This window comes from Salvelinus alpinus, chromosome 10 (assembly GCF_045679555.1).
Source record: "Salvelinus alpinus chromosome 10, SLU_Salpinus.1, whole genome shotgun sequence".
Taxonomy (NCBI): domain Eukaryota; kingdom Metazoa; phylum Chordata; class Actinopteri; order Salmoniformes; family Salmonidae; genus Salvelinus; species Salvelinus alpinus.
In genome coordinates this window covers 51715330-51730608 of record NC_092095.1, presented here as the reverse complement: position 1 = coordinate 51730608, position 15279 = coordinate 51715330, and the positions used below count along the sequence as shown (strand labels likewise).

Sequence of the window (15279 nt, the reverse complement as noted above, 5' to 3'; positions counted from 1 at the left end):
CCATGATTAAAGGATGTTCCCTCAGAGAGGGCGCGACACTGAAATGATTCCCCCAGCCAAAGAGTGCTGTAATGACAGTGGCGAGATTTGAAGCTACATACTTCACACCGTTATCGCCTGCCTGGGTATTTGAAATTCACACTGACCCGACATCAGCTGCTGATGCCACGGCAGCGCTAGCTATTTGCTGAGACAATGGGCCTGGAACACTTTAGAGCCTTACGTAAGCTCTAGTCAAACACAGTCATAAGTAACACAACGATAGCAAGCAGCATCTAACTAGGCCTAAACATTCTCTAAGCCCGCAGGCACAGAACAACAGGTCCACATAGAACAAGGCTTTTCAATTCCAGGCCTCCAGGGCAACAGCTGTGACGTGGCCCCGGAGGCTTGGAATTGAATATTGCCTTTGGCGTAGAGAACCGTCACGTTAAATCTATTAATGTAGACTTAACTGTAGTGAGGAGAAACCTTAGCAAGGCCTTCATAAAGTGCCATTCACTGACAGACACACTAAAAAGGTGTTTTTACTCCTTTTGCTCCCGGCTCATCTGTGATATCGCAGGCCAGGGAGGGAGGGAGGGATGAAAGCGGAGGGCACTGACTGTGAACTGGCCGCAGACATTTTTCTGAAACCTCCAGAACAAAACAGGCAAGTCTTGACAATCTATCCACCACTGAGTCGTCACACAATCAGTTGCAGGAAACCGATCCCTTAAATAGCAGTGGTTCATCTCTTCATCGCACAAAGTCAGTACACAGAACACAAAGAACCCCTCTCTCTCTGTCTCTATCCCCCTTCTCTCTCTCTGCTTAAAAATACTGCTTCTCCCAGCTTTCTTTTGCGTGTGATTTACTGGCACTGTTTAACTGCGGGGCAGTATCTTTTATCGTTACATGATCTGGAGCTGGAAGCTGACAAAATGGAATCTGTGGCGAGAGGTGAGTGTCTGTTCTGTGGAAAGATGAGGAAGAGGGGAGGGAGAAAAATCTGTGCGCAGAAACGTTTGCCTAAGTGCAATTCTGATCCTCTCTCTCAGCTTATTCAAAAGAGCCTCTCTGTGTGTTCTATTCCATTAAATGCCTTCTTCCTAGACCTGATGGAGAAAGTCCCATTACTGGGGAGTGGGTTATCCCACACAATGTAAAGCACAAGAACTGGCTGAAAAGCAACGAACATAAACACAATCCATTTATGGGATTTAAGAGAGAGGACACCCTCGAGGGACTGTCATTATGTAACACAAACAGTGTGTGTGTGTGCGCGTGCGTGCCTGCGTGACTGTGCGTGTGTGTGTGTGCACGTGTGTACCCGTTAGCGCATGGGCGTATGTGTGAGCGTATGTGTGAGCGTGATGGTACTGTATGTGTGTGCCATTTATGATTCAGCCCTGGTAACGCTACTCCCAATATGGCTAGAAGCCAATTCCTACAGTAGCATCATGATGAATCTGAGGGGAGCCTCTCTCCGTCTCCCTCCACTTAGCCTATGGGGCTATCATTCACCGGCTAATTGGACGGACCTGCCTCTGGCCTCAGCTTAAAGGTCCAATGCAATCGTTTTTATCTCAATATCAAATCATTTCTGGGTAACAATTAAGTAACTTACTGTGATTGTTTTAAATTAAAATGGTCAAAAAGAAACAAAAATAGCTTTTTAGCAAAGAGCATTTTCTCAAGCAGGAATTTTGCTAGGACTCTCTGGGAGTGGTCTGAGTGGGAAGTGGAAAACTGAAGATCTTTATTTAACTAGGCAAGTCAGTTAAGAACAAATTCTTATTTACAATGACAGCCTACCCTGGCCAATTGTGCACCACCCTATTGGACTCCCAATCACAGCCAAATGTGATACAGCCTAGATCTGAACCAGGGACTGTAGTGATGTCTCTTGCATTGAGATGCAGTGCCTTAGACCACTGCGCCACTCGGGAGCCCAGAGAGGTTCGGAACCCTCTTTCTTATTGGTCTTTTAACTCATTTACCGCATGGTGATGTCACCATGGAAGGCCAAAACTCCATCACAGCAAAACAGGCTGAAATGTATTTTTAAACAGCATTATCATCATTTTCACCATTTCACATTATTATTCCAACCTCATAGTATTGAAATATATATAAAACTGTTGACTGCACTGAGCCTTTAAGACACACTGATGTGACTGTGTGTCATCAGACTGAACACAGCCCAAATTTCACTACTGTGGGACTTCATTCATACAGGCTATAAAATTGATAGTTGGCTACATAAATTAACCATAAGAATTAGGTTAATTTAATAAACTGTAATTTAATAAACTGTTAATAAACTGTAACCCCCAATGGTTACAGTTACAATTTAGAGGAAGAAGTGCATGAGCAACTTGTACCCGGAGCGCACCACTGTCTATCTGAGTGAATGAATGAGAGGACGCAGCCGCTCCGGCGGAGCAGAGCAGAGCTCCATGGCTCAGTGTCATCCCAACAGCCTTGACAATCTACCAAGACGACGCGTGAAGGTCACTCACAGCAGCCGCCAACGCAGCTGTCACGCCTCTCCCACCCACCGCCCCCTCTCTCTCCTGCCCGGCCGGCTCTGGGTCGACCAACAAACCGACCAACACATCATACCCTGCAATAAATCCTCTCTCTGTACTCTCCCTGTTAGCCTAGCTCAGCCTCAACATGGTCTTCCATACAAGATAGTTTGAAATACAAGATGATCACCAAAGTTCATCTACAAGCTAACATTCAACCTAATATAAAGCACAGGGGGAAAGATGAGAGACGTCCATCTGTCTTGATTCGTGCATTACTGTGTTTCGATGGCTAACGTTTCCATTAAATGAATCGCCTGTCTCAATCAGGGAGTCAATAAAAGGCCCAATCCTGTCAAACCCTGAGGGAGATGTGTGTGTGTGCGCGCAGATGTGTGCATGTGTGTATACTTGGAGGGAGTGAAGAGCTCTGACAGGTGAGTGATTGAGTGCTTTCATTTCCCTCCCTGTGTTGAGATTACACACACACACACACACACACACACACACACACACACACACACACACACACACACACACACACACACACAGAGAGAGATGTTGTTTCCGCTTCTGGTCCATGCTTAAATTAGCTCTAAATATTTGGATTACACGCGGGAGCTCTCACAGAGGATTTAGCCACCGTAGCCTGGAGGCCAGGGGGATGTGTGGATGTTTCCATCTTTGAACAAACATAAGACATGCACACACACACAAACACAAGCACACCCGCACAAGCAAATACAACCTTGCCACACAGGCACACACTAGTTCAAACCACAACACAACAACCACAAAACACCAATCCTACCAAGGCCCACAAGGCCGACTACCCTGCAACCCAATCCATGGATGTTATTATGTAGTCTAAGAGTTTCAGTTAGTAGAGGGTGGATACTAACTCCAGACATTGCTCCCATGCAGCCCTGAGAGCTAGTAGAGGTCAGTGCCCCCCAGCCTGAGATAAAGGCGTCTCCCCGTCCGCTCTCCGAGCGCCTGCTTGGGTAGAGGCGTCTCGCGTTACAGCTGTCTCTCAGTGTCATCGTTTAGAGAAAGGGACAATGCCACAAGGCAGGCAGCTAGCCTTTCATGGCGGCCGTGAACAACAACAGCCACTCTGGGGCAGACGGGGGGAGAGGAGTGACGGACGAACGGTTTCTCTGTTTCAACTCCCGCCACATTGAGACTAGAGGAGAGATCACCACAGCATGTGTCTAGGCTATCTGTGGAAGAGAATGAGGTCTGAGAGAAAATGGTGGCACATTTTCAACTTTCCATTTCCTTCTCACAGGCCTTTAATGAATGACTTGTTACATGTGGTTCCCTGCTTTTTACTGCTTGTAGGCTAAGTGTCTTTTAGTTATTGCACAGAGAACAGATTGTAGAACATCAAATGAATAGATAGAATCCGTCCATTCCCAGGAATAACTCCACGGTGCATCTGTGCTAGTCACGCTAGTGTGGATTACTTGAATCCCCCTCTTCCCGAGGTGAAGTTCCTGTTCTGACGTCTAGTTCTTAAAACAGCCAGTTAGCTCCGGGTCCAATAATGACTAATCCAATCAGGAGAATGTTTAGGCAGCAGCTCTGTTACTAGGTAGGCTGAGTCAAGCTGAAATCACCATGACATGCAAAGGCCTAATCTATATTGTAGGCTACATTTTACTAGATGAGTTAAAGACAATATCAAACAGAGTCTTTTAAAGTTCAGCACTGGCGGACTTGCCATTAAGCAGAAGAGGCAATTGCTACAGGCTTTACATCATCATCATCATCAAGGGGCCTCATGAACTGTGCATAATAAAAATAAACATATTTTTTCTTTTTTTACAAATTTCCCCACTTGAGGCACCCCCCCACGCTGTGTCTCTTTATGCTAGAGGTATCTGTTTTTTTAGTATGGGCTCTGTCCCAAACCACCGCATTCGCCAATGTTGGCCTTCCATATCTGCGGTGGAAGGTGGCAAAGCTACAGCGGTGTTTGTCAGACAACGAGACATCCCACGAATCTGTATTCTCATGAAAATATCTGTAGCATTCAAACGTGTTTGGCCTACAGACATTAATATAGAAAGGCTCTCAAGAACACAATGGTGTTCTCTGTTTTGCGCTACAACCCCCAGAAGTGTCACAGGACTTGTAATGGAAGTGAATAGGGCATTTCCATGTCAAAGGTATACAGGTAATTCCACAGTAAAAAAAAAAAAAATGTAAATCCTGAGCTTTCTTATATCTCTCATATATAGGACAGACACTTCAAAACATACTTCCTTTTTTTTTATGTATGAATCTGTTATTCAACGTGTTTCTATGGACTACTAGATTTTGGTATATCTTTTTTGATACCTACAGGGGTCCTAAAATTCCAAATCAAATGGTATGATCATCTTAAAACAATTCCATCTGTTAGCTTAGTACATAACCAGGCCTGGGCCCTGGGTATTCACCTTAACCAACTAGGTCCAGAGCCTGCTGGTTTTCTATTCTACCTGACAATTAATTACACACACCTGATGTCCCAGGGCTAAATCAGTCCCTGATTAGAGGGGTACAATGAAATACAAGCAGTGGAACTGGCTTCGAGGACCAGTGTTGAGTTTGAGGGCTCTAGGCGGATGCAATACATATTTCTTTAGTAAAAAGACAGGCGCTGCTGAAAATACTGCCATCGTTGCCAAGGCAGAGGACATGTATGTATAGCCCATGTATCTTATGCCGACTGGCCAAAAAGAGCATGGCATGTGATACTCTTTTTAGCCAGACAGCATCAGATACATGGGTTACATATAGTAAGACAGAGGGGCGCTGTTTCACTCGCTCAGATGCTTTCTCCAGTGAAATAGTTCCATCCACTTGTGAATCGAAGGAAAGTTGGCGGGGGCACAGTGCACTGTTCAGATGCTGGAATTATTTGGATGAACGTGCGAAGACTGAGTCACTAAGTACGCCCCTGAAGTTTAGGCATATTATCTGTGAATCAGCTCTAGTAAAATACAACAGATATAAGCAACTGTCCTGCAACTGTCTGCTGCATGGATATAGCCTAGGCCTGAGGCCTCTTCTCTTTACTCCTGCCCTACTCGGACAAATGCAAGCAGGACGGTTTACAAAGAAGACGTTACACTGTATGGTTACTGCTGACCAAAACAAAATTAGGCTATTTCATTGCTGAACAGAGTCCTTCTTTCCCCCATCCCTCCACATCCTTGTCAGTTCTTATGGCGCTCAGTTAAAATTAAATATTTAAAATTCTGGCTAGGTTGCAGCAGTCTGCCAGCACAGCTAAAATGAAAAGCCTTTGTGGCAGCAGTGACCAGATTTTAAATGCTGGACGATCAATAAATAAAAGGTTGGTTGTTGAAGCGCAACCTCAGAGTGTGTGTGTGTGCCTGTGTGCCTGTGTGTGTATGTGTGTGTGTGTACCTGTGTGTGTGTGTGTGTGTGTGCCTGTGTGTGTGTGTGTGTGTGTGCCTGTGTGTGTGTGTGTGTGTGTGTGTGTGTGTGTGTGTGTGTGTGTGTGTGTGTGTGTGTGCCTGTGTGTGTGTGTGTGTGTGTGCCTGTGTGTGTGTGTGTGTGTGTGTGTGTGTGTGTGTGTGTGTGTGTGTGTGTGTGTGTGTGTGTGTGTGTGTGTGTGCCTGTGTGTGCCTGTGTGTGTGAGTTTTTCCTTTTAACAGCCACCCAGGGTCTACTCCATCCTCCTCAATCCTGCAACCAGCTGTCCTAGTACGATGAACAACATTGACCATCCCCGGCACCACCACAATATAAAACCTTACACAATTCCCATTCCCACATCCAAAGACATTTCTATCCGCAATGCCAACAACACAGCATGTGAGAGATACTGCAGATACGTGAATAGAGCATGCAGGCTGCACACTATTTTAGTAGAGAATGTAAAAGGGTGATAAGCCAACCAAACAGGCCTAGGCTAAGCTATACTACGATCGGTATTTCCAATACAGTCCCCATTATCACAGTAGGCAGGGACTCCATCACTGGAGCAATCCAGCCACGGCACACACAGGCAATATGACAATCTCTCGCTGGTGAAGACCACTAAAAACAAGCCCTTTCTAATAGTGGATTGCTCCTTACGCATAGCTTAGGATATACCCTCCTTCAGATGATGTCATTCGAAAGCATCAACCTTGGACCCACTCTGAAGGACTCATGTTGAGCAGAGCTGTGTTTTATCTGACTCTTCTGTCATAGGGTATCAAGCCATACGCGTTTAGCATGGCTACAGACAAGACAGAGTGGCTGGCGTTAAGCAGTAGGCCTAGCTAATCTACTACTAGGCTATGAACGGAACCATGTTGTTTTGGGGGAAAAGGATAGTCTTCTGTAGCCTAATCTTGGCTCAGTTCCTACATCAGTTAGCCTAACCGATGCTCTTAGTTCTCATCAGGCTATCAGCATTTTAGATTGAAGTGTGCTCATTCGGGGCAGAAGGAAGGAAACTGTAAGGCCTAATACCTGGCTACTGTAAGCAATAGCCTACAGCTGAAATTAAAGACAGTTTTTTGTCTCTGCCTCAAACACCCTCACAAACCAAGTCAATAGGCCTGGTTTTCCCTTTGTGACTGTTTTGAGAAAACTGGCAGGTTTTATGATACAGTACAAAGAAGGAAAAATGAATCGACAGACAGACAGGCTAGCCTACTCCTTTACAGACTTTCTGCAGAGCTCAAGGACTTTGAAAATGAGGCGTTACTTGAGGGAGAAATCAACCTCTTCACCTTGCCAGTGGAACAACAAGCATCTTGACAGACAGACCATGAAAAAATAACCTTGAGTTTCATCAAGGAAATTCTCACATTGAATGATAAATAGGAAGAAGCCCAGGGAACGGACAAAACAAAGACCTTAGCAGCTAATCGGCTCCTTTTCTCCCAAACATGGCCTCCGTGTCTTTGGTATTTCAGAAACAAAGTGAACTTGGCGTGACCTGGTTGTACAAAAGGCATTTATGCTACCATTTTTGGAGTCTATGAAAGCACCAATAACACATGGATTATTTGTACGTGTTAAACAAGCCAGATTGCTGTAAAACTGACATCTGCTTGTACCAGTAATGCTCCCCTTGACACGGTTACTTTCAGATCATGTCACAAACTGAACCAGGCCACCATAGATGCCCATAGTATGTTCTTGCACATTGCTGACATTCATCTTGCATACTACCACCATGTTTGTAAAATGGATGTGTGTGCTATAATGTAGGCTAGGCTATGTAAAAATGCATGTCGCTACTTTATGTCAACTTTATGTACAGTGTGACTAGAATAGCAAAGCGAAGGTGAAGTAGATCATACGACCACTAACAAACTTGTCATACTGTCATTAACTTATGTTATGTTCTGTCAACAGTTGTGCTAATGAGTATTTGCTACACTTGCTGCAAGTAACATTTTCAGACTTGACAATCATTGTGCACAGTAACAAAGGTTTAATAGCCAACAATAATAATCAGCAGTAGCCTAATTAAACATTTAGGGTTTTAAGCCAATTCCTGCATCCCTAAAGGGCCATCAATTTCACCACGCATCTTTATAAAAGTTAGTACTTGACTTCTGAGAAGATTGGTGTGTGTGTGTGTGTGTGTGTGTGTGTGTGTGTGTGTGTGTGTGTGTGTGTGTGTGTGTGTGTGTGTGTGTGTGTGTGTGTGTGTGAGAGAGAGAGAGAGAGAGCTTGAAGTAAACACAGGGATGGATGACTCGGTGACAATCCAGGTTTAGGTAATTAGGCTCTGGTTGATTAATTTCACATAACACAAAACAAACTTTACTTCCTCTTTAGAGTTGAAAACTTGAAATGAGTGTGAACAACACACCACCACTAACTACAGTGCAGAGATTTCACAGACTTTACCCAACTGTTTGTTCCCTTACCACACATAAGATCTGTTTACAGAAGCTAATCAATCTCTGTGTAGGCCATACAAAACAACATAAACAAGGAAATCAATGCCAGAAACAAACAATGTAGGCCTTCGTTTCTAGGGTTACAGTAGTAAATTCTTTGTTACAGTGTCTCACAAACAATGAAGGGAAACATTGAAACTAGCACAAGGAGGTGCAGTATAGGAATATAGCATGCTAATCAAATTCAGTGCACACTGCAATCAGTGAGAGGCATGTGGGCATTGCGTTTAAGATCAATTCAAAGGGTGGCAGCGTAGGTCGCGACAAACTGCTTGATTGTTGACTGGATAACCATCCTCACCTCATTTCAAAAAGACAAAAAAGTGATGGACACCAAAGCAGGCACGTTCCTCTAACATTATTACCCCTAATTTCAATAGTACAGGATTAGACAGAATAGACTTGTGTGCATATGGGATTGTCTGTAGAAAAGCTGTCCAAGTTTTGTCAGTTTCAGCACCCCCAGACACAGGGGCTCCTAAACCTAATTTCTCCTAATCAGCTTAGTCAATAGCAACCGTTTGGTGCAGCGTTGGGTAGACATGCAAATAGGGCTTAAACATGTCTATCTTTAATTCCTGAATGTTCAAGTCAAGCGGAAGTCCTTTTTATCTCCTGGCAAAGAAAACAACATTCTGTGGGGGGGAAGAGAGGGAGAGGGGAGGCGAGGTGGAGAGAGAGAGAAAGAGAGAGAGGGGGGGGGGCAAGGGGGGAGAGAGAGAGAGCACTACAGTTAATTTTTTTTTACTTCTCTTGGCCAGGCATGGAAACATCCCTGATTTGAGTATGCTTGAGGTAGCACAGTTTGCTTCCATTTCAAACCAACATCACAAACAAGCCCTGACAGATTTGTTCTCTCTCACTCGCATTATGGGGAAACACACAGCAACACAAGTATATTAGTGCTCCTCTGCCCTGTTCTGCTGTGTGTGTGTTCAGCTGCAGCACACACACACACACACACACACACACAAAAGAAGCTAACAATAGCCGTTTGTAATAGTGGTGGAAAAATGGGAGAGACTGTTCCGTTTCAATTCACTGATACCACTAATGGCTTCTTAGCAGCTCCATGAAATCAAGCAGCTGTCATGTCCATGCATCAGCACAGGGAGAGGAGAGGAGCCATTCCCAGAAGGAAAAAGGCATCGCGCCTCCCTCAGCAAGGATGTTTGGCTAAGCATCTGCTCCTGTGCACTTTAGCTTTGCAGCAGTAAATATCCAAACAAAGAGGGTGGGAGGTGAAACGATTAGATTCCCTATCACAAAGCATCATTGTTGTTGTTCTTTTACAACAACTGCTTGTGAGACAACAACTGAGATCCATTTTAAAGACTATCACACAGGGATATGGTGGATTCACCAGAACAACTGGTGATGAGAGTATAATCTCTAGTGTGACAGGAGATTCTTCAATGATAAACTAGACAGTTTGCTACTTTGGGTAGCCTATGTTTGAAATCTTTCCTCCGCTATAACATCAACAAAACACACAAATGAACCATGTTATATGTTATAACATGGTAATAAAAAACTCAAACCAGCCTACTGTCATCACTACCTACTGTCTCTGTCACACCTCTGCCATCTTCTCAGAAATTAGCTTTACAATGACAAGACTGTGGATAACGACGAGGCTACATGTTGTTCAATAGCGCATACCACTTATGGCGTGACAATTAGGCCCAGACCTATAGTCATCTAAGGTGAACATTGTGATATTACCAGTAGATAAGCCTAGGCACACTATCTTTGCCTTTTATTTGTAAACACGTGTCAACGACTCCCACATTGCAAAGGGGAGTAAGCAAATGAGAAAAGAGGGGAAAGGGGAAATACTAATAATAGTTTGCTTGACGAATTAAAAGTTGACATTTGTGTAAACATCCATAGCTGTTAATCAATGTCTAAACGTATTAGACTATTTGGCAATTAGTCCATTCAACAATATATTTTTTAAATGCAATAACAAAACATGATGATACACTGGGCTATATGTCATAACATCATTCTGATATAGCATATTTATTCTAATCGCTTATGATTAGCCTGTGTAACCTATTGCCTAATTCCAGCGGTGAAACGTTTAAAAAACACATAATATGTGCTATTCATGTTATTGAATAACAGTGTTGTGACAAATAACATCTTTATCAAAGTGTCATTGATAAACTAGAAATCGTGCATGTAGAAAACACCTAACCAAGTTCAGTGTGAAAAAAATCTAGTTTAAAAGGGCAGTTTGCATGCCATCTCCACCTGCCACTACTTATTAAAACACACCGTTTGTGTATTTTGCGCGTTCAAAAACGTGTATCCGATTATTGCAACACTGTATAATGTCACTGTAACATTGTAGCTGAATCCCACTCTTCTTCAAATGTAACACCAAATTGTTCCTCCTTCCAATCATAGGCTAATGTTGGCTACATTTTTCTTAAACTTCACATGACGTCATCGTCTACATTTCTTTCCGAGTCTAGTTTAAACTTTCTCTATGTAAAACATGGATACGTTTCCTTCAAGCGCGGGGTGCTTAGGGAATTTAAATCAACCAAGATGGCGAAAGGCTTGTTGTTTGGAAGGGTAGAAAAATGGAGGATATTGTAATATACACAAAGGGATACATTTCAACAACTCGGCCAGGCAGCAGCTGCTTCTTGTTTGAGGAAGCAACAAAGATAGCTTTAGCCAGTTGTAAAAAGAGCCTGAAACTCGACAAAAACATCAAACTAATTTTACTAATAAGATATGTAATTTTACATGGCAAACCATAACACAATCTGTTATATTGTTAAATCAAGTATTTATGTTTATGCTTACTAATTATTTTATTTTCGCATTGAAGAGCTATTAGCTGGCTCGGATTTTGCCCTGTCTGTAAACGGACAGCTAAATAGACCAAAGGTAGCTTGTGCTCCCTACCTTCATTGACTCCCACATCGTTCCTTTAAATGTGCACAAAAATACTAGCTAACTTATATACATCAGTGGGTAAAAACATCTTCCAAAAAGTTTTCCTGAACTAAATAAAACAGTTTTTATTTAAAAAAAAAAATAGAACAGTTCAATTAAACCGCACGAGAGAGGACACAAAGACGATTCCGACTATCAGGTCACAACTAGCTTGATCTGAGCAACGACAAAACACTCCGTTTAATCTAGAAAACAACTTTGGTGTAGTCTATTATTTTACCATGCAGTAAAGGCGCACATACCGATTGCTTAGAATAACATTGTATCCATTTGATAAGTTTCTATCAATCTGCAGTTGACGATTGAGAGACACACGCAGAAGCAAAGAAACTACAGCTCGCCTCGCGAAACAAATCAAGCCAGCTACATCGCTTGTTCTATGATATAACAGAACGTCTTCTTTACCCCCACCTTGAAATAAGAGGACACTTACCTTTAGTTTCGACACTAATACTTATTTCCAACGGGATTTTGTTTCAAGTAATACTTCGTGTAGCCTTCTAGCCTCTTTTCGATTTCGTTTTGAAAGAGGCCGGTAACAGATGATAAAGAAAGGAATTGGGCAGTAATTGAGTCTCGGTGTGAGTGAGTGTGTGTGTTAGTTACTAACAGCAGATTGAAGGAGACTCTTCTCAAGGTTTATTCAGCTCCACTTCAAGGAACCAAAGTGACGTCAGCTTACAAGCTGCCACAAAAGAAAACTTGTATTTGACATTAATAGAGATCAATGTTTGTTTTAATTAGGAAAACAATAGTACACTACGTTTAGACAGAACTATGATTAGGACTATACCATGTGCTAATGTGACAAACAAAAGCATCTATTGAGTTGATTCAAGGATGAGGAATCTTATTGGCTTGTTTTGTTTGTTTATTTGTTTTTGAAAAGTTACGTAACTGATTATTCATAATCATTGATATTATTAATAGATGACCCGCGTTATGCAAATAATGTATGGAATGACTGAAACTTCTCAAATTAGAATGATTACTTTCAGTGCATGTTCCATAAGCTAGATATCAACTAGTCACATTAATGTGATTCCAAGTATCAGGGAAATATAGTATTTATTATGAACATGTTGTCTATGGAAATGCTATAATAATACCGATTTTTTAAAACTGTGCATTACTGTTTTAAAACGCATGCATGTGTGGTATTGAAATTAATGCTCAAAATGTGTTTGGTCATAATTTGTGACAGTACATGTGATGCTCAAATGTTCATATTTAATATTAACTCTCACATTCTGTCTTTCCTCATCTTTGGACAGGATAAACGGTGATACTGCTGCCCAAATCTTTATGTGTTTTTTCATAATCTGTTTAGGTTTATAGTGACAGATGAACCCTCATATGATCATCTTAAATGTGATCAAAGTTTCCCCTTTATGCCACTTCCAATGATTTACAACTAGAATAAGTGGGAGGTACTTGTGCAAATGTTGCCTTTTTGGTTTTCAAACAGAACGCACTTGCAAAACAGAAAATCCAGGGGAGAAATACACAGATCTTTTCCTAAGGAGAAGATCAATACCATTGCATGGCAAAGACACAACAGCCATCTGTGTGCCTAATTGTACGCTCTATACCTCTCTGAACACATAACAAGCAACAGGCTGAGCATGGGCCCTGTGACCCAGACAAGGGTTTTAGTCAGTCAGACAGGGTGCAGGCAGCCAGATTATTTCATTGAACTGGAAAACAACAAGGGGAGGGGTGGTTAAAGATAGAATGGGTACAACTGCTCGGCTCTGTTTACATGCCCTTGCCCCACCCTTAATTTCTTTTGCTGTTTTCACATGTTGAGCTTAAATTTCACATGTGAAACCATATTTTCACATGTACAAAATGTAGACTTCACATGTTAACACCGCCTTTTCACGTGTGAGGAGAATAACATGCTTTCACCTCACAGGTGAGTTGCAGTTTCACGTGACATTTGCGGTTTCACATGTTAAAAACATGCACATGTGAAAATTGCCAATGCAGTGCTATGTAAAAAACATTCACGTGAAAATCTTACTTCCACATGTGGAATTGCAAGTTTACATGTGAAATTCAATCACGTTTAAAAATCTAATTTGCAGGTTCACATGTAAGAAAGCTCCATTTGAAAATCTCACTTTCACATGTGAAATTGCATTTTCACACATGAAAAACATTCATATGTTAAAATCACATTTGCAGTTTCATATGCGAAAAACATCCACATGTGATTGTTTCTCACTTGAAATTCCACATGTGAAAGTAAGATTTTCACGTGAACGTTTTTCACATATAAAACTGCAAATTCGATTTTCGCATGTCATTGTTTTTCACATGTGAATTGCAATGTGAAAGTGAAAATCAAATGTATAGTTTCACATGCAAGAAAATTCCACATGTGAAAATCTCACTTTAACATGTGGAATTGCAAGTTCACATGTGGGGTTGAAATAATGTTATTCTCTTCACATGTGAAACAATATTGCAGTAGCATTGTTGCAGTAGCAATGTTTCCACCGGTGGAATTAGGGTGACCACATCTAGAAAGCCCAAATGCGGGATAAGGGAATGATTTTGCAGGGCATTCGCGGAACAGTGGACAGAATTAAACATTTTCGGACAGGTTAATGGGTCACGTTTAAATGGCGACATAGTTCTGCCGTATGAAGGTCACTTTGTGTTAAAGGGGCATTCCTTAGTTGCTACATCCATTTTTGGACTTACAAATTAATGATATGTACCCATTGATTCTTGAACAAAGTGATGTATTTTGCCTCATCAGCTTAGTTCAACTGTCCTACCCCATCAGAACCCAAAATATAAGCTTGTTTTACTCCGATGTTTGTAAACAAAGTATATTTAAACCACCACTCTATAGCTAAAAAACATGGTTAAACTATCATTTTGAAATCACGGATGGTCAGTCCTTGCATCCATAGCATAGTCTTCGGATTTGAGAGTGGTTGCATTTCTCCAGCCCCATCATTCAGCTTTTTACTGAAACTGTGGCAGGGGGAAAAAACTTTGTTAATGTTTCAATTAAGGATTGCCACTTTAAACACCTTTAGTATTTTTAAGTATATAATTTTTGAAATGTAACTAGGCAAGTCAGTTAAGAACAAATTCTTATTTACAATGACAGCCCAGGAACAGTGGGTTTAACTGCCTTGTTCAGGGGCAGAATGACAGATTTTTACCTTGTCAGCTCAGGGATTCAATCAAGCAACCTTTCAGTTACTGGCCCAACGCTCTAACCACTAGGCTACCTGCCCCCCCCCCCACTTTAGTAGATTAATAGTGTTATTATATGATGCAATCCTCTAGTGAGTGAGTTACCTTTGTGCCATTAATATCAAGCAAAACTTTTGAAGTCGAGAGGGGGGATTCAAGGTGTGTTTTTTGTGTGTTGTGATTTTTTCATGTGTTTTTTTTTGTAAGGGCACCCTCTCACCATGGAAATGTTAACCACTCAGAAGATGAAATGAGGAAATGAGAATAGAATAGAGTGCTTCCTTTGTGTCACTTAAGGCAATATCTATGTCTCACAAGGGAGCAATAATATTGTGTATGATTTTTAATGTTAGTTTGAAAAGAGCATTCATTAAAAGGAGTTGTAATTAGGTGATAACTAGGATAAATTATTATAACATTATCTAAACACTGGAAATTTATTTTGCAATAACCTAAATACAAATCATTGGTATTAATAATCTGTCTCTAAAGGCAAACCTATCTACACTCAAGGACAAGCACCAAGCACATGGCAATGAACACAGTTAAAAGAAATGTGAAGGTCCATGGACAGTCCCCCCCTAGCTGAATTTAGAGGATGACCACAGAATCCCCTTATTCAGCTATTGAAACGTAAAGCCATT

At 41.7% G+C, this 15279-nt stretch overlaps 1 protein-coding gene across 18 annotated transcripts in view; it reads right to left on the bottom strand.

Annotated features, from left to right (window-relative positions):
* LOC139532182 (bromodomain adjacent to zinc finger domain protein 2B-like) overlaps positions 1 to 12047 on the bottom strand; it is a 72997-nt gene extending 60950 nt beyond the window's left edge. For 12 of the 18 annotated variants that reach the window (XM_071329438.1, XM_071329448.1, XM_071329442.1 and 9 more), the window contains exon 1: positions 11850 to 12047. The gene's annotated coding sequence lies outside the window, so the exon portion shown is untranslated. Of the gene's footprint in view, positions 1 to 11365; positions 11570 to 11658; positions 11756 to 11849 lie in introns of those variants that run through there. The other 6 variants (XM_071329447.1, XM_071329449.1, XM_071329450.1 and 3 more) reach the window with 3 other exon arrangements.
* Between the last annotated feature and the right edge of the window lie 3232 nt (positions 12048 to 15279).